This window comes from Tenrec ecaudatus, chromosome 13 (genome assembly GCF_050624435.1).
Source record: "Tenrec ecaudatus isolate mTenEca1 chromosome 13, mTenEca1.hap1, whole genome shotgun sequence".
Lineage (NCBI taxonomy): Eukaryota > Metazoa > Chordata > Mammalia > Afrosoricida > Tenrecidae > Tenrec > Tenrec ecaudatus.
Window position 1 is genome coordinate 100,385,102 of NC_134542.1, and position 23,701 is coordinate 100,408,802.

General features: G+C 40.3%; 2 pseudogenes; one reads left to right on the top strand and one right to left on the bottom strand.

The window, feature by feature from the left end:
- The first annotated feature begins 750 nt into the window (after positions 1 to 750).
- On the top strand, positions 751 to 1,372 carry LOC142424038 (pre-mRNA-splicing factor SPF27 pseudogene; annotated as a pseudogene).
- Positions 1,373 to 14,036: 12,664 nt separating this feature from the next.
- Positions 14,037 to 16,166, bottom strand: LOC142424039 (glycine N-acyltransferase pseudogene; annotated as a pseudogene).
- Positions 16,167 to 23,701: the final 7,535 nt, after the last annotated feature.

The following is a 23,701-nucleotide window of genomic DNA, read 5'->3' on the forward strand; positions in this document are numbered from 1 at the left end:
GCTTGTGTGGATTCATTTGCAATTCCATGATAGGCATGGAAAGGAATATTAAAACCAGTATCAGGCTAAATGTTTGAAAGTAACATGTCAGACTAAGAGTATCAATTATCATGAGATGTTTTCCCATATGTAAATAGCAGTGGTAGAAGCTAGATTTTATAAAAAAAAACATAAGGTTGTATATGCAGAAGGATAGAAATACTTACATGGCAATACTCACCTATTAAGATACAAAACTGGTTTGGGGGAGACATATCAAGAATTTTTCTGTCATTCTACTTTGTAAAATAGAGATTAAAATGTAGACTTATTCGAGTCTGTAGTCATGGATTTTTATGAATTTGTTGATATGAATTTGCTAATAAAAGCTTTGAGAGTAATGAAATCAAAATCTCTAAGTTGAGTAATTTGGAAAATTAGAGAAAAGTAGTTGCTTATATATAAACTAAAACAACCAATATATTTCCACAGAACTAATTTATAGAACCATTCAATTTATTTGGTGACTGATTTCTATTCTTGATTTTTGACTCAGTTCTAACTCATGAACCCTATCACCTTCCAGAAATCTGGAAATTCTGATTTAGTCTCTGGTTCTAAGCTCAATATATCAGTCCCCATTTTTCTAAGTCTAACAAAGTCTGAAGGTAAAATGAAAGAAAAGAAACATTTTAAACCCCAATGATTACTATTATTATAAAGTTTCAGATAGGCAGACTGGAGAAATGTTATCCAAAACAGTTTGCTGCAATGGGGCACAGGTTTGGTGAATCAAAGGTTTTAAGCACCAGCATGGGAAAAGAGGCTGTAGACCTGGTGGAGGAGACTTGCTGACACCAGCCCACAAAGACCTACCTGAGCTACCTGGCAGCCCTGGTTTATTCTGCATTTGAAACAGACATAATAAGAAATAAATTGGAAAGACTGGCAACTCTGAAACCAATTGAATTGCTCAGTATGAAATAATATGAGCTTCTAGACCCTTTGTCAAGTCAGAGAAGAAACACGATTCCTGCATGATAAGAGTGTGTGAGCCATTCCAGGGCCCAGGGAGAGCATCGAGAGGGTGGAATTGAGAATCTGAAACTAATGTCACAGTCTGGATGCAATTTCTGGGAAGAATACAATGAAAATCTATTTCATGTGATTGAACACGCCTAAAAGGAGCTCCAGACATCAAGGAAAACTTGTCAAGATTTAAACTGGCAACAGACGAGTATGCAATTAATAGTTGGATCTTAGCTTAGGGAAATGGCGTCAACTTGGGTATCCCAGTTAGGAAGATTTTTGAGATTGAACAGACTATTGTATAACTAGAAAATGAAATCAATCCAAGGAGCAGCACCATCAAGGCAAACAGACAAAAATGTGAGAAGACTTCTAAAGAGAAATAAATTGTTCCATAAAAAAAAGGTACAATGCCTGAAATGCTGTACTGAAGTTTTATCCCACAAACCTGTTATGAACATTCTCAGTGAATATTATTGTAAATTTTCCTGACAATTAGCTCCCATAGTTTATGTAAATAGCATCCAGCCACAAAAGGGTTTATTCTGTACAAGTCAGTAATTCAGGTACTGTGATAGCAAGTTAGCCTATATTGGCCCAATCTCTCTCTCTCACCAGGGCTTTAAAAAATTAATACCAGGGGCTAATCATGGCAATATCAAAGGAAGATCATCATGCCCCAGGAGCTGATCGATAAGACTCTCCACTGCAATCTTACAGGGAGGTGTTGAAAGAGAGCCAAAGACAGAGTAAGAAAACAAACAAAGATCCAGGAATGGATTTGGGGCTCACACCAAATCCTAGCTCCAATTTAAGAATAATTAGTTCTTCCATCATGGCCCTGCTCAATCCTTGCCCTCAGGAAAGGAACACAGAAGATAAGGGTGCTATACCAAAATGTGGTGAAGAAATTAGATGGTGTCCGATTATCAGATAAAATCGCATCTGGAATCTTAAAGTCTTGTCTCCCAAAAAGCAGCCATCTAAGTGAGATATCAACTAAGTCCACATGAAAGAAGCATACTCTCATCAGTCATCAAAGGATTATACATCATGCAATCTGAAGTCGAAGGAGGGATTAGTATCATGGCCTAAATTGTGAGAATCTGGTTTGCAGAATTAGGAACCCAAGATACATTTGTGGGAACTCCGTAGGAAATAAGTCTCTAGTGATCGCCCTCTGTCTATAATTGCGGATGGGAGGAAAGTGGTTGCTGACCAGAGTGCATTGGGGAGAAGAGTATAGAAGACCAAAGAGCTAAACCGGACTTGAGCAGTTAAAACTTTGTGAGTTGATCCCCAGCTTTCAACGTTTTCTGTATTCTGTTGTTTTGCTTCTGTTTGTTCTGTTTAGGGTTTATCTCAGAGGTGTTATGTCATTAGGAGTCACCCTCTTGAAGTTGTGTTATATGCCTTTCTGTTTGGGGCATATGAAACCCAGGATTGATGAACCTATAGGGATAGCAAGTAGAATAAGGGTTGGGGGGCGGTGGGACATTGGTGATGTGGGTAAAAGGGAGATGATGTCAAGGAGTCCAGAAAGAATAATGTTTGGAAACCGATTGTGGTAGTAATTGTCCAATACTGCTTGATGTGATTGAACTATGGAGCGATATGCTATCTGTATTACCTCCCAATTAATAGTAAATTAAAATAAATATATTTTTAAATGGAGAGTTGAGTTTTCATAGAATAACAGGCATCTGAATGTTTTCTGATCATGAAGCACAGAAGTAACTGTGGACACTATCAATGATGGTTAAATGTTTAGAGGCCGTAGACTATGTAAACTGCTGTATTGTTTCCATCTGTAAAATTTATCAAAATAAAGATATTTAATGTGGTGATATTTTATAACCTTTTTTAAAAAAGACAAACTAGGTTTACAAGATAAGTATGACTTTAGAATAATATTTTGATATAATTGATTTTGAGCCCCTTGGGCCCCTCTTATTTTGCAGCCTAGCAATCATTATGAAAACTTTTCAACACGTACAAGACTTTGAGGGAATTGAAATTGATGTGCTGAAACAAAGTGTGTACAAATTGTTCAATTCTAATCTGATACTTGATATATAAATACTCAGCCAAGGCACAATCTTTTTTTAAAAAAGTTTCAGATATAACTCCAAAACTGCAAGTTATTAAACCTTTTTCTCAATTGTATAATTAAGAAATCATTTGTAGTGATCAATCTGTATTGTTTTCTCAACTTCATTCCCAATGACCAAATATATGTGCTATGATAATCAACTTTTATTTAAATTGATCATCACTATAAACTTACCACAACGTAAGGTTTTGACCCAACTCATTTAACTTATTTAAATGTTATTATCTCATCATTATTTTAATACAACGTATGGCATTTTGTAATGAAATGTCTGCAAGTCTTAATTTCATCCTTTGAATAATTCACCAAATCTATATACTATAGTAAATATTTTCAATATTTCAGTTACTTATAAAATTCACTTCCCCTCAGACAGTCTACAACTTACTATCCACACTCAAGTGTTCTACCATCTTTTATATTCTGGCTCAACCAGATATTTTGCTTTAAGTGAAATAATAATAGTCTTTAAAATATAGACAAAATCTTACTACCAGTCATTCAGTCTTGTTTCTTGATTATCATCCATATCAAATTTTTCAATTCCATTCTTTCCCCCCCAACAGTTTGATTGGCACATAATTTACATATAATGCAGTTCAACAGTTCAATCATTCAACCATACCAAGGAGAATTTACAGTCAATACCACATCAATTGTAGAGCATTTCCCCAGCCTCCATGGTTAAGTCACCTTTAAAATGAGTTGTGCCTTCACAATCAGTTCTAGTGCTCCCTCCCACCTCAGCTTTCATATTTACACCCCAAATCCCCTTTCCATCCCTACCACCCACCTCCCACACCTGTGCTTCCTACAACCCATTGCATCAAATAGTTTCATTGTACATCCGCTCCTCCCATGCTTCACAGCTGGGAGACCAAACAGAGAGCAATAAAAAACAAAATCTCAGTAAGGTGGTGTGTTAGTCCGGGAAGACTAGAGAAACAAATCCATAGACCTTCATATGTGTATAAGAGCTTTGTATACAAGAGCAGCTGCATATTGAGAAAACATCCCAGCCCAGTCCAGACCAAGTCCATAAGTCTGGTATTAGCCCATAAGTCTGATACCAATCTATAAAGTCCTCTTCAGACTCATGAAGCACATGCAATGACACTGAGTGCAGGACAATCACAGACCAGTGGGTGGGAAGTCTTGTGGATCCAGTGGCATTTTCTAGCTCCAGAGGTCTGGCTCCATCTGCCTCTCTCCATGTGTCTTCTCCACAGGGATGTCCTCAGGGAGTGAGCAGAGAGAGAAATTGTATCCCACCTCCAAGGAGGAAATATCAAAATTTCCAGAATCCTCAGGAGAAAGCCATGCCCACACAGAGGCCTCATTGGCTATGACCTGATTGACAGGTAAACTCCACCCCTTTACTTATAATGCTCTCAAATTGACAACAGATTATATAACTAACATAGGTGGTAAGAATGAAATCATAATAAATAGTATAAAGACAAAAATACAAATAATGCATAAAATCAACTCAGTTCTTGAAGATGTCATACAACAATCTAGAAGACACTAAGTCATTTCAAACAGATTCTCTACCTGATAAATGCTTTATTAATTGAACATAACATACATTTTAAATCAAGAATGTTTTGAGGAATGTCCATTTGAAGAGGCATTAATGTTAAAAAGTAAATCTTAATTAAGCAGATAGACTGAAAAGAAACAAGTTAGAAATTTAAATGATAAAGTATTAGGTATAATGATCATCACAAAATATAAATATATACTACAGCAATTGGACAAAACAATAACAATCGCTAATTCCCAAACAGATTCCTTGGATATCTTAATGACTCTGTGCAAAGTAGCTCACGTGGTACCCAATGCCAAATCATCCAGAAAATCACACATTATGTCTCTCTTAGAGAAATACAAAAAGTTATTTTTAAAAATTCCACAGAGTTTGAGGTGAGAAATAAGTCAACAGGAAGTAAATCTAGGTTGCATGACTCCTTACGAAGTTTTGAATTGTCAATAATTTATAATGATTTGAGAAATGACACCTGAGCACAAGCCTTTTTCAAAACCATATGGTTAGGTGAACTTAAATCATTCTTATTCCTCAAGCAATATAGCTAAGGAATGAATTTGGTTTTCAAACTACTAATCTAAAAAAAAAAAAGCCCATCAGTAGAATGCTGGATAATGAACTTTGGCTGCATATGTTCACACAATGGAATACAATGCATCTCTAAAAAAATGATGAAAGCCCAAACCACATGGTCTCACCCAGAGAGCATTCTGCCAAGTGGAGTCAGTCAATCACAAAAAGATAAACATTTCATGCGGCCACTACTCTAGGATAGACACTAAGACAAAGACAAGAAATGGTTCTCAGACCATCTAGTTACTCACCCAGGCAATGGGGTGGCAGGAGGATCTCATGCTTGTAACCCACTGGTCACTCCCTTATGTGGACCTCATAAAAACCACTTCTTCAGAGAGATTTCACCTCAGTTTCAGATAGTTTCTCTTTGGGAGTGAGAAAGGACCAAATAAGCTATGTCATGTGGCGATAGCCTATAGTCACCTTTATTAGCTTGGCACAATTTCAGTAGTGCTCAGTCAACTCCAGTGGAGATTCGTGACCAAGAGTTGGGAGGGGAGGGGAAAGCGTCTGCCTCAAAGAGGATGAGCATCTTTGTGTTATTGGGTAGAGGTGCGGCGGTGGGGGCAGCTTGCCCTGGGGCCTTCCTGTTGCATCTGTGGACTCCTGAGAGCGAGAATCAGCCCTGTACTATATAGCTAATCGTGTATGTTTAACCGGGTTTCTTCTCAGCCTTTGGTGACCCAGGCCACATGCTATAGACTACAGGGACTTTAAATCTTGCTTTCTTCAGGTGTACAGCACACTAAATAGGTTGCACTGAAGGATCTGAGTCTGAAAGCCCGCTACGTGAACAGGCTTGCCCTTGAAAACACCAGTTGCAGCTTACAGAACCTGATCGACGCCTTTGGGCTCAGAGCTGTACCACCCTGGTGAGAGAAGAGGAGGTCTGCGACTCCATGGCAGTGCATGTGGACATCATTGAACTTCAGCTACACTTCTTGTGTTTGAGGCTGCCCAATAAAAGGCAACTTAAGACTGCCATATATTTGTCATTTTCATGTTTTCTTACGTTTTTAAGACATGTTTTAGTTCTGCTGATGTAGTTCTGCTATAGTCAATGAGTCTTAGAGTACTTCATGCCCTATGTCTAGCCCTTATTGTTTTCTTAAACATGATTCAGTCACAAGTTTTTAATACATGAGAGTGAACATCTCATATATTTTTGTCTAAAAAGTTTTCCCATATATTAATATTCCTCTTACCTCAACAGTATTTTGGCTATCTTAATGATACTCTGATTACCAAAGACCCCATAAAGTCTACTTAGATTATCTCTCAAAAAGCTGAAAATTCTGCTAGTAAAGTGGAACAGGGATATACATACAAGCATTAATTATATTCATGGGTTTTGAGCTCACACTTAACCATAAGCTCTAACCAAAAACAAGCAGTTCTAACATGCAACGCAGCTCAGTACTTACCCCCAGAAGGGGATCATTAAACATATCAATGCCGTAGCAAAGTGTGCTGAAGAAAGGAGATCATGCTCGCATATCAGAAAGAATAGCATCCCGTGTCGGTCTTCTTTAGCAGATTCACTCAACATAATTTGTCTTTCAATCTCTTGACTGCTTCTTCCATGAGCATTGGATGTGGATTCAAACAACACAAAATCCTGGACAACTTCAATCTTTTGTACATTTATCATGATGTTACCTATTGGTTTAAGATATGCTGACTAAGGTAAAAAAGCAGCCATCTAGCTCAAAAGCAACAAAGCCCACATGGAAGAAACACACCAGCCTGTGTAATCATGAGGTGTCAAAGGGATCAGGTATCAGGCATTGAGGAACAAAAAAATCCTATCATTGTGAATAAGGGGGAGTGCAGATTTGGGACCCAAAGCCCTTCTGTGGGCAACTGGACATCACCTCACAGAAAAGTCATGGGTAGGAGACAAGCCAGTCAGGGTGCAGTGTGCAATGATGAAACATACAACTTTCGTCTAGTTCGTAAATGCTTCCTCCCACACACTATCATGATCCCAAATCCACCTTACAAATCCAGCTAGACCAAAGGATGTTTACTGGTACAGATAGGAACTGGAAACAAGGAATCCAGGACAGATGATCCCTTCAGGACCAGTAGTGTGAGTGGCGATACCTGGAGGGTGGAGGGAGGGTGGGGTGGAAAGGGAGAATCAACTACACGAATCTACATATAACCTCCTCTCTGGGGGATAGACAACAGAAAAGTGGGTGAAGGGAGATGTCAGACAGTGTAAGATATGAAAAATAATAATAATTTATAAATCATGAAGGGTTCATGAGGGAGGGGGTTGGGAAGAGTGGAGAAAAAATGATGAGCTGATACCAAGGACTCAAGTAGAAAACAAATGTTTTGAGAATGATGATGGCAATAAATGTTCAAATACGCTTGACACAATGGATGTATGTATGGGTTGTAATAAGCGTTGTACAAGCCCCCAATAAAATGATTTTTAAAAAAGATATGCTGAGCATACCCTTCATTTTTTAGGTTTCTAACTTTAGGTCTTTGCACATTTCATTATAATATTTTACTTTGTTTTCTTGAGCTGACTTTTGAACTTTTTGTTTTCAGCTCTTTGACTTCATCATTTCTTCCATTTGCCTTTAGCTACTCTATAATTAAGAGTTTCAGGGTCTCTTCTGAGAAATCCCCTTAATTTTTTACTTTCTTTCCTGTCTTTTTGATGACCTTTTACCTTCTTCATGATTGCTATTCTTGATGCCTTTCCACAGCCCTTTTGGTCTGCTTTTATTTAGTGTTTAATGCAGAAATCTATTCTTGAGATTTCCCCCCAAAATTCAGGTGGGATAAGATCAAGGTAGCATTTTGGCTTCCCAGGATTTGTTTTAATTTTCTTCAGCTTCACCCCTAATTTACACCTAGGCATTTGATGGTCTGCCCCACAGTAAACCATTGGCTTGGTTTTAGGTATTGATCTTGAATGTCTCCATTTGTCTCTTTCTACAAATGTAGTCCATTTGACTTCTGTGTATTCCATCTAGAAAAAGTAATGTGTACCGTTGTTGTTTGTGTGTTTTCTATGAACAGGTTGTTGGTTTTGCAAAGTTCTATCATGCAAGCATCAACTTCATTTATATCACCAGGACTACATATTCCTTCCTCTTTGTTTCCAATTTTTCACTCCAATTGCCGATAATTGTGAATGCATCTTGATTGCATGTTTGATAAATTTCAGACTAAAAACATTGGCAGAATTTTTCTGGTGTTTATCATTAGCTTTGTTGGTTGTGGCATAAGCTTGAACAATAGATGTATTGATTAAATTTTCTTGAACTAGATATAATCCTATCAAACACAGCATTGTACTTCAAGATAGATCTTGAAATGTCTTTTTTGTCAATTACAATACATCCCTCTTGATAGTGTCATTCCCAATGTAGAAAACTATATGATTTTCTGATTTAAAGTGGCCAATGCCATGCTATTTCAGCTCACTAATGACCAGGATATCTATTTTTATGGGGTCCATTTCATTTTTTATGACTTCCAATTTTCCTAGATTCATACTTTGCATATTCCAAGTTCCAACTATTAGTAGATATTAGAAGTTGTTTCTTCTCACTTTGAGCTGTGCTCAATCAGCAAATAAAAACTCAATGGCTCCCCTCCAAAAAGATATACTCCATATACTCATATCACCATGGGCAACTCTACTTTCAGAAAGCAACTCCTCGTCAGTCACATTTCTAGCTCTTTCCAACTTGAGGGGCCCATCCTCTGTCAATATCTCCTACAGTGTTCTGTTTCTGCTCACTAGGTCTCCAGTATCTAACAATATTTCATTACTATGCTTATGATCTTCAGTGGCTACTGCCTTCCAATTGGACAACCGGTTTCTTGTTTGTAGTCTGTGCTTAGTCTGGGAACACCACCAAAACCAGTTCACATTGGGTGAATTTGCTGGCATTTGAAATACCACCGACATAGCTTCCAGGATCATAGCAACACACAAGCCACCAGAGCATGACAAACTAACTGGAAATCGGTGGCTGCAACACCTGCTAGTGATAAAATTGGATCAAGTTCTGTAAAAGAATTAAACAGAAGCCATATCTCACACCCTATACAAAAACGTACTCATGCGAGATTAAAGACATAAATATAAGCACTAGAAATATAAAGATCATCAATGAAAGTATAGGGATAAGCTTAGAGGCTCTTATGCAAGGTATAAATTCACTACCAAATATAATGAAAACACCCTCACTAAAAAATATGAAATAGAGAAATGAAACTTCTGAAAAATGCAATATTTGCATACATTCAAAGACTTCATCAGAAGAGAAAAGGATAGCCCAATAAGAAATTGGGAATAATTCTGGCAATGACATATCAGGTAAAGAGCTAGCCCCTTAAATCTATATGAAACCAAAACCCTTCAATACAAATAAACCAATAATCCAATAACAAATGGGCAGAAGGCTTGGTAGACAAATCACCAAAGACGACATTCAGGTGGTCAGCAGTCATATGAAGAAATGCTTGCAATCATTAGCTAAAAGGTAGATACAGATTAAAACTTAGATGACACATTAGCTCACATTGACACTGAAGTCAAAAATATCTAACAGAAAATAATAAATGCTGGAGAGAATTGGAGAGACGGGAACACCTATATGATGCTGATGGGATTGCAGAATTGTACAGCCACTATGGAAAACTACCAGGTGGTTCCTTAAACAAATGCAAATAAATGAGAGTGGGGATCTCTTCCTTCGTTCATCTCATTTTAGGTTTTAGTTCCCTGTAGCTAAAAAATAAGCTCCCAAGAGAGGAACTTTTAATGAATTCTGCTTTGATCCTGCATTACCTAAGACAATTAAGTAGTCACTAAGATTAAATCGCTTTGATCGTTACTGCCCTAAGTTCCCAAGTGAATGCACACCTACAACCTATAGGCTGAGTAATATAGTGCTTCACTGTTCCCTGTTAACTCTAACTTAAGATGAGGGAATTGGCCATGAGCAAAACCAGAAGGACGCAGCTCATCTATCAAAGGAGGCGCCCTCAGACAGATGTTTCCTTGAAGAACATTAATCTTGTCTGAAGGAAAAGGGGCAGCCGTGCCCTAGGATGTACAGCCAGTGGCTTTGTGCGATCAGATGTACTGACATTCACAGGAGCATCAAAAGCGTGACTCTGAGACGATAGTAGTCAGTCCTAGAGATTTCATCCTGCTGTCCTCTCAAAACTGTTCATAAAATGTGCACGATTCTCACCCTCCTTCTGGGATTGGGTGCGGAAGGTGGTAGCTGAACTTCTAGCCCCATTATAGAAATACCATATGGCCTACTAATCTCTACACAGTGCATACCCCAAAGAAACAAAGAGTAATACACGAACACCCATGTTTATCACAGCACTATCCACAATAGCAAAAACATGAAAATAACCAAAAGGCCCACCTGTGGAGGAATAGATAAATAGACACTAGTACACCTTTATAATTGAATATTATGCATCTCTATAAAAACAATTAGGAAACTGTCAAACACCTTATGACATTGACAAATTTGGAACACAAATGCTCCCCAAAGTTATTCAATCTCATAAAGACAAATACTTCGTGAGATTCCTATTATAAAAGATAAATGATTTTCACACTGAATGAAGCAAACTTTGAAGAGTATGGGGAGGGGGGGGAGGAATGGAAAGAGGAGGGCAAGAAATGTAAAATAGATGGGCGTACCTCAACAGGCAGGTCAGGGGAGAGAGCAACTAGTACCATTGTTCTGACTTTGCCATGGCAACAGATGAGTAGATGCAGGAGGTTTCCTTGTGGATAAAGCAACACCAACATTGACTTCCTGCGGCCTTTGTATGAAGTCTAACAGAGCAATTCCAGAACCATATTTGATGGCACTCCCTGAGCTTTCTGAGATCCACAGTGGCTCTCTTTCTCCTCCATCAATTCCAGCCTTCTGATTAGAGCAGTTTACCACTGGCAGTCAGTTGCTTCCATCTGTAGCTATTAATCTTTGGAGCGGTCAGTGGGGTATGTCAAGCCTTAAGGCTGAAATAAACATTATCTAGAACTCAGAGACAGCTGTGGCCCACCTCTTTGTCTGGCTCTGCCAGGAGCACAGTGGTAGCATCTAACCAGGAGCTCAAGGGAATAATTAGGCCTGGAAGGTTTTAGGGAGCCCTACTTGTTGTCCTCCAAGTACATTCCTGGCCATCCACTTCACTCTTTGAATTGCAAAGTGAGGTATCCCATAAATTAACATTTCACTCAGCTAAGCATTTGATATAAAGAAAAAAAGAGGAACTGGTCATTTTCTGCAGAATGGATATGTTGTTACAAGGCATGAATTTTTATCTCATACTAACAGCTATAAGAGAGTATATCCCCACCCAAAAAAACAAACAGACAAAAAACAGAAAAAAGCTCCACTGGACAGAGCTCTCCTAGTATGCATTCCTCCTGCTACTCAAGCATGCAACTCCCTGTGAGTTACTGCACCACCCAGTGGTGTCTCCTGGGAAGGTTCTCTATGGTCAGAGTGAATTTTTTCATAAAAGCAGTTTCACAATGAACCTCGTTTTTTGTTGTTGTTGTTGTTTGTTTGTTTGTTTGTTTGTTTTGAAGAACAGCGTGTGGCTGTGAAATTTTATTTCCTGCCCCAGAAAAACACCACAGAAACTCTTGTGATGTTGAACACAACTTACGGGGACAGTGCTATGGGAAAAGCTCCAGTGTATGAGTGGTTTTCTACTTTCGAAAAAGGTGAAACGTCGATTGAAGAAAAATCTCGTTCTGGACATCCATCAACCTCCTGAATGAACCAAAATGTTACAAAATGTGTGCATTTGTACTAGAAGACTGCCAAACGACCTTGAAGAGATGGGGAAGTTATCTGGATTATTTTGGATCACCTGAACTATTTTAGATCCAGTTTCAATGAATTTTGACGGAATATTTGGGAATGAAAAGTGCCACTGGGAAATTTGTGCCTCGAGTTCTGACTGATTAACAAAAAAGAGCTTGGGCTGAAAAGATGCCTTGCTTTGAAAGAACAGCTCTGAAGCGAGCCAGACTTTTTTCCCAAGGTCAGTACTGGAGCCAAGACATCGTGCTATTCTGAAGACTTCAAACATCAATCAAGCCAGTGGGAGTTGCCATTGTCACCTCACCCCAAAAAAGTTCATCAAGTGTAAATCAAAGATCAAGATGATGCTGATTTGCTTTTTTTGATGTGAGGGGGATAATGCTTTTGGAGTTTGTTCCACCAGGTCAGACTGTTAATCAAACAGATTTTTATTTAGAGGTTCTGAAAAGATTGTGTAAAAGCGTGCTACCAAAAAGGCCTGATTTGTAGCAGATGGGAGACTGGTTTTGACACCATGACAATGCACCTGCTCAAACAGCCATCTCAGTGTGCCAGTTTTTTTTGGAACAAAACAGCATGCCTGTCTTGCCACACACACCTTACTCACCCAAACTCACTCCATGTGACAGCGATTTGACAATGTAGAAGAAGTGAATAAAAAATGACGGAGGTACTGGCAGCCATCCAAACAGATGAATTCAAAAAAGTGTTTCCAAGAATGAAATCACAGATTTGACAAATGGATTTAGTGTAAATGGATTTAGTGAGAGTACTTTAAAGGTGATAATGGGTTTTATTGTAAAAAACATTTTAAATACATAGCTTTCAAAAACAGTTTGGGGGGTACCCTCTTCTATGGAAGAAATAGTATTTTTCAGGGAATAGGAGGGGGTTTCTTGGAATTAGGGTGTCTTTTCTTTTTGGCTCTTATTAGTTTTGATCAGCTGTCTGGCTACAGAGGATGTGTGGTATAATATGGTAATAAAGCAAAAGGCATTCTATGTCACTGGTGACCATGAAGATTCCTGCCCTAATCTGGGAACGCCCCTCATCCTAGAGTTTCCTACGTTGTGGTTTTCGCTACTTTTTCTAATTGGTTTGAGACCCTGGACAGGGATTTCTGGAAAGAGTATTCACCTTAGAATGTCCCTGCTCCGTCCCTAACATTCCTTCTTGATAGGGAGTGGACCCTCAAATTACTTTGGGGTAATGTGCAATGACTTGTCCAGCTGCTTCCTGTTGTAGTGGGGCCTTGTGAGTGAGGCTTCTCCCATCTCCTCTCTGGCCCTGGCTTTAGGAGGTGCTAGACTTCACTACCGACCAGACATGCTGTTGAGTATAAGGAGTACAAGAGCTTGCTTCATCCAAGGGGCCCAGGTCAGTGGGAATTAAAGTATATCCGTCTTGGTCTCTTATCACTAGGATTTGATTTCCTGTGTATAGGATGAAGCAAACCTTCCTAGTAAATTGAATAGTCACGTTCCACACATTTGCAGAGAAACTACAGCTGTAAACAGTTCTAATAGGGAGAAATCCATTTATAGAAGGGAAAGCCTTTTTCATAATAAGCCAGACATCATTTGGAACAAGAGTTTGATTATGTTTATGAAGCCATTTTCCTCATTCATAGATATTTCGGATTATTTATTCAACCTCCCCTGAAGGATTAACCTACATACAAGAAGAAACATTTGCAAGGAAACACGCCTTCCTTTATCTGCCATCGAAAAACCTAAAGCCATACAATGGTGTAGAACTATTTGCACCATTTTTCTTTTCAACTTGCCAACAACAAAACATTTCATTATATGAAGATATTACTGCCACCAAAATGTATCCACTAGTTTAACCTCTTATTACAATGTTCTCCTTCTCTCCCTTTATCGGTCTGCTCTTCCAGTCACGTACTCGGGCCCCTTTACACAGCCTGCTCTCAGGGCCAGAGTCACAGAGGCGCACAGTTCCTCTGGCTCCAGTTGCCGAGCATGGGGACATGCTGCCAACTTTCACTCATTTTCTGTATACAGTTGTTGGACCTATCCATCTGGTTATATGTGGGGAAGCCAAGTTTGTCCAGAGCCTGCATATGGGAATAGAGAACATGGGATAGGATGCTCTGTGCCTGGTACTTGGGTACAGTAGCTCCCATTCTCAGTTCTCCAGTCTGGCCCATCCATATCCAGCTCACATGGGCTCCCTCAGGCCCCAACATGCACATGGTGGGGAAGGTCTGGTCTGGATATAGTGCTCAATGAATCTTTGGCTTCTTTCATGGTCACCAAAATGCCAAAATTTATTCACAAAGGCAGCATGGGTGAGGTCCAGGGATGCGTGTTTACACAGCTCTTCATTAATGGGTTTGGGTCTGCTCATTTCAGGGGGTAAGTTTTTGCCTGCAGCAGAGCGGGAACCAAGGTCTTCGCTGTTTTAGGCTTCATATAAAGAATGCATTGTGTTCTCTTGACCTTAATGGATATCGTGGACACAAGACTTTGTATCACTTCATCCAGACTGGACTGTGAACTTCAAATCTGCAAATGCTGTTTCCAGTTGATGACTTCTGAGGTGCCAAGGAATTCCTGGCAGTTCTTGGGATCCTTAGGATAGATTGGGTAAGTGTTGGCGTAGTGATCAAAGTTACATATCACTTCCTGTTCTTCCAGGTGGACAACCACTGCATTGTAATGTGACCATTTGTCCACTAGCGCCTTTACTTTAAAAGGGCTTCTCTGGCTCATGTGGAATATGGTCCCGTGAACCTTTAAGGACTCAGGAAGATCTTCCTCAGTGACTTCTCGAATGTCTGTAACATCTGTGAGTTCTGCAAGGGGAGTCTGTTGGCAGACACCTTAACCTTCACAGTTGAGCGGCTGCCTGGGACGCTGGAATTTTGGAGTTCAGCCCGAGCCTCCTGTTCCTCTGGAGGTAGGTTTAGCTGTGGGGCAGGTCTTCTGGTTTGACTTGGGAAGGGGCCTGGATATGATCTGACCTCTTCCCAGTCACTTCTCACCAGGACGCTGCCTGAGACGTCTGGTAACTTGTTGAGCTGCGGGTCACTACTTATGTTTTTCTCCTGTTGACGTGGTTATTTCCTCAAGAAGCTTGGTTAAGTTGTGGTGGGTGGGGCTTCTCATGGTAACCAAACCCTCTGCGTGCCACCAGTATTCCAAGTACTGTTCCAACTCCTGTCGTAACTTGTCCTAAGGCCCACTTGAAGTGAGTGTGGGCTGGGTCTGGTCATGAAGCTGGCGGGCCCCTACACTCCTTCATGAGACTTTTGGAGTGTTACTGAAATTACTTGTTAGTTACGTATATATTATACATATATCTTCCTTATTATATGCGTAGTATATAATAAGGAAGAGACAAAACCTGACACTGCATTGGGAATCACTGTTATTCATCTGACGTTTCTCTCTTGTTCTTGAATAGAAGCTTTAGATCCTTGTCACTCAGAGGCTGGGCCAGTCTCAGGGTCTTCTGGATTATTAGTTTGGGTGACAGACTTGATCCTAGACACTTGGACCCAGCTTTCACCTCTCTTCAACTTACTCCTATAGGTCTAGCTGCTAGACAGTAATGCTTGGTGAGGCCCCATCTATAATGGTTTGTATTGGGTATGCAGACCCCTTTCCCTCAGAAGCTTTAAAAAGACCTCTCTTCTTGCGGTTGCTGTGTCTAAATCTAGTTAGGACCAGGGAGGATTTGTTGGACAAAGTCCAGCAATGTTTGTTGAAGGGATGTAATAATTATTTGGACCTGAAAGAGGCCCCTGCACATAAATTCTAGGAAACAAAGCCATGCTCCCTTCGAGGGGCTGCCCTTACTCTCCTGACTGTGACTGGAAGAATTTTGGTTTCTTGGCATAGCTTAGCTAAGGTTCATTTTAAGGTTTGGTTGACTCTTTCTACCTTCCCAGATGCTTGAAGTAGATAAATGGTAGTTGATTCCCAAAGCAGTAGCTAAACCTTGTTGTGAAAGCTGGGCCATTATCACTTTGGATGCTCCCTGGCAGCCCACACTTTGATATGATTTTTCTCAAGGATGCTTTACTCACATCCAATGCCTTGCTCATGCCCAGTTCAATACTCCTACTAGGACTTGGTGCTTCCTTATATATTTCTCACAGTAATATCTACCTGCCAATATTCCCTGGAAATCTTCCCCTTTGCTGAACTTGGACTAAAAGGGTGGAAGTTTAAGTCTCCCTTGGAGTTATTCTGAGAACAGAAGACACAAGCTCTGTTTGACTTGTGTGTTAGTCTGGGTAGACTAGAGAAACAAATCCAAGGACGCTCATGTGTATATAGGAAAGAGCTTTATGTGTAAGAGCAACTGAATATTCAGAAAACATCCCAGCCCGGTCCAGATCAAGTCCATAAATTCCATATTAGTCCATATGTGCTATATATATCTATAGTCTTTTTCAGACTCAAAAAACACATGCAATGATGCCAAGTGCAGGAAGATCATAGGCCAGTGGGTGGGAAGTATTGTGGATCCAGTGACATTGTAAGTATCTCAGTACTGGCAGGGATAACTATGTGACATCTCTGGCTCCAGAGATCTGGCTCCATCAGCCTCTCTCCATGTGTCTTCTCCACAGAAGTGAGCAGAGAGAGAGAGAAAGAGAGAGAGAGAGAGAGACTCCTGCCTCCAAGGAGGAAATACAGGCGCTCCTAGAATTCTCAGGAGAAGGCCATGTCCACACAGAGGCCTCATTGACTATCACCTGATTGACAGCCTAGAACCCATGCCCCTTCACTTTGAATCCTCAATTGACACCAGATTATGTAACTACTACAACCTGTTTGACTATTTTTTTTTGCATGTCTTTGATTAAGGCTGCTGTATCCAATAACAAAATTGAAGAGTCCCTTCCAGTATGGAAAGATGGTTGGAAGCTAGAGCTGAATTTCCAAGCTAGTGCTTTAGAAATGTAAGATTTGCTTTTGTTTTCCTCTTTAAATCTGTTGGGTTCCAGTAGGGTTCAAAGTGTGTACTCCTGCTTTGAGCCCTTTCTTCCTCACTTTGAATATTGGAAGGTTTCTCTTGCTCACTCGCTCTCGCTTTTGCTCCCTTTGAAAAAGATTTTTCTTCTGTGTCAAAGTGTAAGTTTGGTACAAGGGTCATTTCTGAGCTAGGATTTCTACAAAATGAACTTCAACTTGTGCTGCCCTTTTGGCTCCTCATCCAGTATTGTTATTACCATTCGCTACTTCCCCTTTCTTCCTCTCTACCACGCAATGCACACTTCTACAGGCAACATGACTGCTTCCGGTAACCTGTCATATCCTCTCCATGTTGAATGGTGAACCCTCATGCAGAGAGCAAGCCTCTCTCTTTCCAAAGGTTTCCATGTACACGTAACATGAGGGAAATAGAGCTGCTCTCTAACGCTCATGGTAGAGCAGTGAGTCCTGCCTTCTAGGCTGAGGTATAGGGAGGCTGACTGCCACTGTAGGTTGGGAGAGAAAGACTATTGCACACCTGGTACTTTAGTGATGGCCAGTCACCAAATAGCCACGTCAGTGTATTGGGTGCTTCTGCACTCTCGAGAGGGGTGTCCTTCAAATCTTGCTTCTGGAGAAGACTCGAGTTATGGATTTACTACAGCTACGTTCAACGTTTTCTTTCAGGCTTTCCTTTTGAAAGGGCATAAGAGTTGCTGGGTTTAATTTTTTGCATGCCTCTAACTTAGCCTCTGGGTATCCTATCAGCAATCGATAGTATTTTCAAAAGTAGCTGTTTGATAGACAAATGGACCTATGCTTAGCTAGAAGAGGGGCCATCGTATAGAGAGCCCTTACACGTACAGGGCCTGAAAGCGTACATTTCTGAGCTTCCTCTACTAGTATTGCCGCCGCTGCCTCCACCCGAAGACAGCATGGCCATGTGGCTGCCACTGCATCAACAGTCTGGGTTTTACCCCTAATTCTTGAACTGGTGCCCCTACTGCCACTTCCGCCTCTACATCTAATGTGCAATGTTTTGGAAAATCTGGGGTACCGAAACCCACATTTGAGTGTTTTTCAATGCTTGATGGGAGGTTTCCTGACCTCTTCTCTTCCCCACTGGAGAGCTTCATGCTCCTGCCCTTCAGGGGAGATTTGACGATTTTACCACACCATGCTAGTCAGATCCTGCAATGGCCAGGGACTCTGTATGTTGTTTCTTCGTGGCAAGGGCAGAAAGAGAGCATACTGAGGGCATGTGCCAAGGACAGTTGTCACTGATGAACCCTAAGCAGGGAATCCCAGCCAAGCCCAGCTGGGCCTAATTTGAAGCAGGATCCATGTTGGTATACTTCCCGGCAGCCTTCTCCAACCTGCTTCTAAAGGCTGCAGGGTTCTCATTCTTCCTCTGCTTTAACTCACTACATTTAGAGAAATGAACCGGCTTCAGTAGAATGGTTTTTGTACCAGCAATTAAACATATGCTCATATGGTTCTGGCTCCTGCACCCCACCACAGTTTGGTACTGTCACCCTGGGTTCAGGAAAGCAGCCGCTGCAGTTCACAAAGTGGAGAGCAGGTTGCCGGGCATGTAGCTGTCCCCATAGACCTGAGCGATGGTCCAAATGTGACCCTTCTCATCTGGAGTATGGCTATGAGAAAGGATGATTGAAAAGTCTCTCCGAGTTAAAAAAGCTTAGTTAAGTGGTAAAACGATTTCATAAACTGGTTAGGGTTCTGGGAAAAGCCTCCTAGCTTGTCCTTAATAGAGGGGAGGTAACTAAGAGGAAAGGGTACCTGAATTCTCACGGTGCCACCAAGTTGGATTGGTGGTCTCCTGCAATGGCAAGATTGCAGGTGCACAGGTATGTGAGGGAGGAGGTGCCATGGGAGAAGTGATTGATAATGTACTACTAGGCACAAGTACCTGGGGCTTTATGATGTAGTATTATCAACTCCTTCAAGGGGAAGGGGATTCTGATCAGTGCTCTGTCCCAAGAGACTCTTCTGCACACATTTCTTTCACATCTGTAGATCCTTTAACTACATAAGGCTCGGACATAAGGGATCTCAGGCTATTTCCCTCTGTAACATAGGAAGATGGTATTATAATTTAGGCTTCCATTAGCAGGCCACTGTTCCTTATCTCCCATGGATGCATTGTTGCAAGACTACTATTTTTCTTGTGCAGTTTGTGAAAGCCAATGAACATCAAGTCTTTGGTAAGTATCCCAGTGGTGAAATGGGGGGAATTGATTACCCTTGACCCATGGCTCCTTGTTCAACAAATAAAGGAAGGGGAGGAGGGAGAGTGAGCTCTCTTAGCTGGTCATCCCCTGGCTAGGGACTACTAAGTTCAGGGTATCCCCTACCACCACCTTCAGAGCTTTCATTGCTTGCCCTGCATCAGGACACACTGCAAGGACCTATGACATATGTTCCCCTATCAGCAGGGTCAATACAGTGATTCCCTGTCAACATCTCCTCCTTAGATCCTGAATTTCATATCTAGGAGCAAGGGCCAATGATGAATCTGCCAAGACTGGGATGTATTTCCCTACTACTATTTACAAAGCCTTCTAACTGATAAGAGGACTCAAACCATAAAGATTTCAAAGGGGAAGTGGATGTAGAACTTAATGCAGGGAGTCCTGATTCGTGAAAGCAGCCAAGAACCAATGTTATATAATCATTTAGGAAACTAACATGGACAAATACTTTGATTTGCCATCAGTGATCTGTGGGCAAGAGCTAAAGATGTCCTCAAAAGATCTCAAGGTGCTGGGATAAGGTAGAAGGGATCCCCCCCCCCCCAAAGGACCTTGAAGTCCAACAGGACAGGACAGGAAGGCATCACAAATCTGTTGGAAAGAAAGCCAAAGCGGCCCCATATTTGAAGCAGCAGCAAAGAGAAAAGTCCAAGCCCTATGCAGCTGAGGACAAACGTTCATAGGAAACTAAGCCTTTTGTTTGCTGCTATCAAAAGTGAGCAGATTTCCAAAAGTCCCAGACTTCTTCTTCTTCTTCTTTTTTTTTTTGCCAGTTTCTGCACCAAGATGTTGTCCTCTGCCTTCCACTCCCTCTGAAGAACTGAAAGGGCAGTAGCTTGAGCTAGACAATGAGATGTGACACAAAGGCTCTCTTTCCCTCAGCTAAGTATTTACTCAAACAAAACCAGAGTACATTGGAAAGGGGATTGGAGCAGAAGCAGTTAGGTTAAAATGTAACACCTTATTGTTTGATTTCCCTTTTTTTGACATTTCAATTTTAAACAGTTTTATTGGCATCTAATTCACACATCATACAATTCAACAGTTTAATCACATGAATAAGAGTTGTACAATCATCTCCACAATAAATTTTTGAACATTTTCTTCTTTTTTGTTCTCATTGTTATCAGCTCCCCATTTTCCCCAACTTCCCTTCTGACCTATTTAAAATTTGTTCTAATTCTTAGTATGTTCTCCTTTCCTTTGGATTGAGTTTTTTCTTTCTTTTATGTTGTTACTGTTGGTGGTGGTACGTGCGTGTGTTTCTATATAGGAAATCTAGGATGGGTATATAGACACAGCTGGGTGGATAATTTCTTAGGGGTATGGCAGAGGATGTTGGTGGGGAGACGGAGGTTTATCCAAATGGTCCTGTTTCCCCTTTCCTGCAATCTTGAATAATTGACAAATTTAAAAGGAATTTCTCCTATTGAAAAGGGAGTTGTTACATCCTGGGCCCCTTACATCAAACCAAATCTCTACAGATCAGATCCCAAACCTCGTGACATTCCAGTGTTCGGCTAACAGCAGGCTAACTTAGCTTGGCTCTCAGTAACAGTTGTGAGAGTCCTGTCTGAGCTTAAGGAGCCCTATTGACACAGTAAGCTGTGCCCTGTGCTGCTACCCCCAAAGCTATCAGTTTTAGTAGAGCACTCTGCTCTGAAGGGGGAAGACGAGGTTTATGGTCTCATGCCTTTCAGTATATGAAGCTCAAGGCTGATGAACCGATAGGGACAGCAAGTAGAAGGGAGACAATGTCAAGGAGTCCAGGAAGAAAAGGAATGGTTAGAAACTGATTGTGATAGCAATTGTACAATTCTGCCTGACATGATGCGATTATGGAATAATACAATAGATGTATTAACTCCAAATGAGTAATAATAACAAATAAATCCCCCCCCCCCAAAAAAGATTGATAGCATCAGAAACCTGAAAGGGCTGTTTTACTCTGTCCTATAGGTTTACTCTATGCCAGAATTGACTCTATGGTGGTTGGGTTTTTAAAAAAATTTTCACGGAACATGCCAACCGGAGAACATGTTCAACTGTGTACCTGTAGTTACAGCTTATTGTTTTCATTTGACTCTGAATTAGAATGTAAAACTTGAGTCACCTAGATAGGATAGGCTGAGAGTAGAAATTTAACTCCATTTTTAAAGTTTGGAATTCCAGTTAAATTAAAAAATTATGTTTTCTAACAGCAGTTTCTCTACCATTTGTTCTGACCTACCCAAATAAGTACAAGGAAATGTGGTCTCTGTGGCTGGGTACATGGAGGATGCCACCATCAATTGCAAGTATATTTCTTCTTCTACGGTCAGATGGATTCAGGATTTACAGAAAGAATTGTGGCTTGTGGAATTAACGATGCCCCACGTAAGGATAAATTCATAAGCTCACTCTACCTGAAGCTGAATAATTCAACTTAACTCAGTTTCCGTTGCACAAACCTGTTCCTAATCAGTCTACTTGCATGGGAAGCATCACCTGTTTGCTCAAATGCAAACATGTCTCTCACCAGCTCCTGCTGGTTGGGTCTGATAATTCCTAGAAGCCATAAAACTAGCAACTAATTTCCTTCACTGGTTAAGTCAGGATATAAAAGCAACAAGGAAGGGAATTTTGACACGTGTCTTTTATAAAAAGTAAACCACAATCCGATGTCTTCAAAACAAAGATGTAATAAGAGGATTGTTTGAAAGGATCTTGAAGCCAGTCTTATCTAAAGTGTTTCACAGCACATAAAAGTTTTTAATTTAACAAGCTGTTTCTGGAAAATAGTATCCAACTTAAATTTATTTGTAAAAAACAAAACAAAGTTAATTCACTGTCATGGAGTCCATGCTGACTCAAAGCGACCCTGTAGGACACAGCAGAACTGCCCTGTGAGCTTCTGAGACTGTAACTCAGGAGCAGAAAGTTCTTCTCTGTCCTGAAACTTGTTTCCACATCCCTGAAAATCTAACTAAAACTGTGCAAGCACTCACAAATGATGTTTTACAATTCCACCTGAAAATGATATAACTGTGATGAGAATTTTCTGTAAGTAATTCTCAAACTCAATCACTGTATTCCCCAATAGATGCTCATTCCTCACTCCTAATTAGCCATCCGCGTGATCACAACTGAAGATTAACCAATCAAATAACTGATATAATTTCTTTTATTCCTGCACTATGTCTTTGGAATTTTTATTCAAAGACATCAGTTCTCACTTGGCAGGGCTGCATACTGATATATCCTTATTATATTTTATTTTTCCAAGTAAATCTTCCTAATCTAATATTAGAGATTGGATGTTTTTTTCCATTACAATACCAGAAATAGACATGCTTGAGAAAGCAGTTTATGCAGAGTGCCAAAAAGTTCAGCCTTTGTTCTGTGACCATCCTATAATTAACTGAAGATCATGCATACTGGCAATTATATCCACATTACTAATCATAGAACTCTGTGTGTATGTTATCCACTGGGTCCTACTCTCAGCTATCCTACCTTAGATGCCGTTAATGGTCTTTCAGCCTATAATGATTTTGTACATCAGTCCCAGCTGTGCTGGTGTGAGACTGCTTGTTTCCATATTGTCAGGTGGAGCGGCCATCTTCACTCTGAACTTGGATGGTTTCCCAGGCTATATTTTCAATAAATCTCTTAATTTTACTTTTTCAAAGAGTCTCTCTTAACTCTAGGGCAAACTAAAACAATTAGCAATACATTACCATCTTACCAAACACCACACGACTCTCTTGTTTTAAAGGCTGACAACACTTTCTAATTTAAGAGTCAAATAAACCTAACATTTATCCAGTTATTAAACAACTCTGCTGCTTAGGCCTTCGTATTTCCCTGTTGAGAATATTTGGAAACCTGGCATTATGAAAAGGTCTGCTCGGTGTTTTGCTTGAATCAACAGAGCACCAGTAATACAAAGACATCGCTGGAGAGACAGTTTCTCACTGCTCTAAGTCCACAGGCTTTCAGATGAAAGACAGAAACAAGAATCTCAATGTAACACTACCCCTAAAAGTATATGTTCAAGGGGCCAGGAGACTCTCCCATTCTGAACCTAAAATGTTTGGATTTATAGTTGAGAAGATTGGAGTGATGGCTTCAGAGGTTTTATTTGCTCTAATAATGTAAGAATTATGTATGAATGTGAGCATAAACTGCACAGTTATTTGTGATCATTTGTAAATATTGAGTAAATTATAATAGGAACATGCAAATTATACTGATGAATATTTTTCTGCTTAACATATACAGAAAAGGACCCTAGATCAATTAAAGCTATTCAAGAACAGAAATGAGCATCCACGTGGCCATTTGTTGTATTTTTAATGGCTTATGAAATGCTATGCAACTGGAAACAATACCTTCAGTATTTT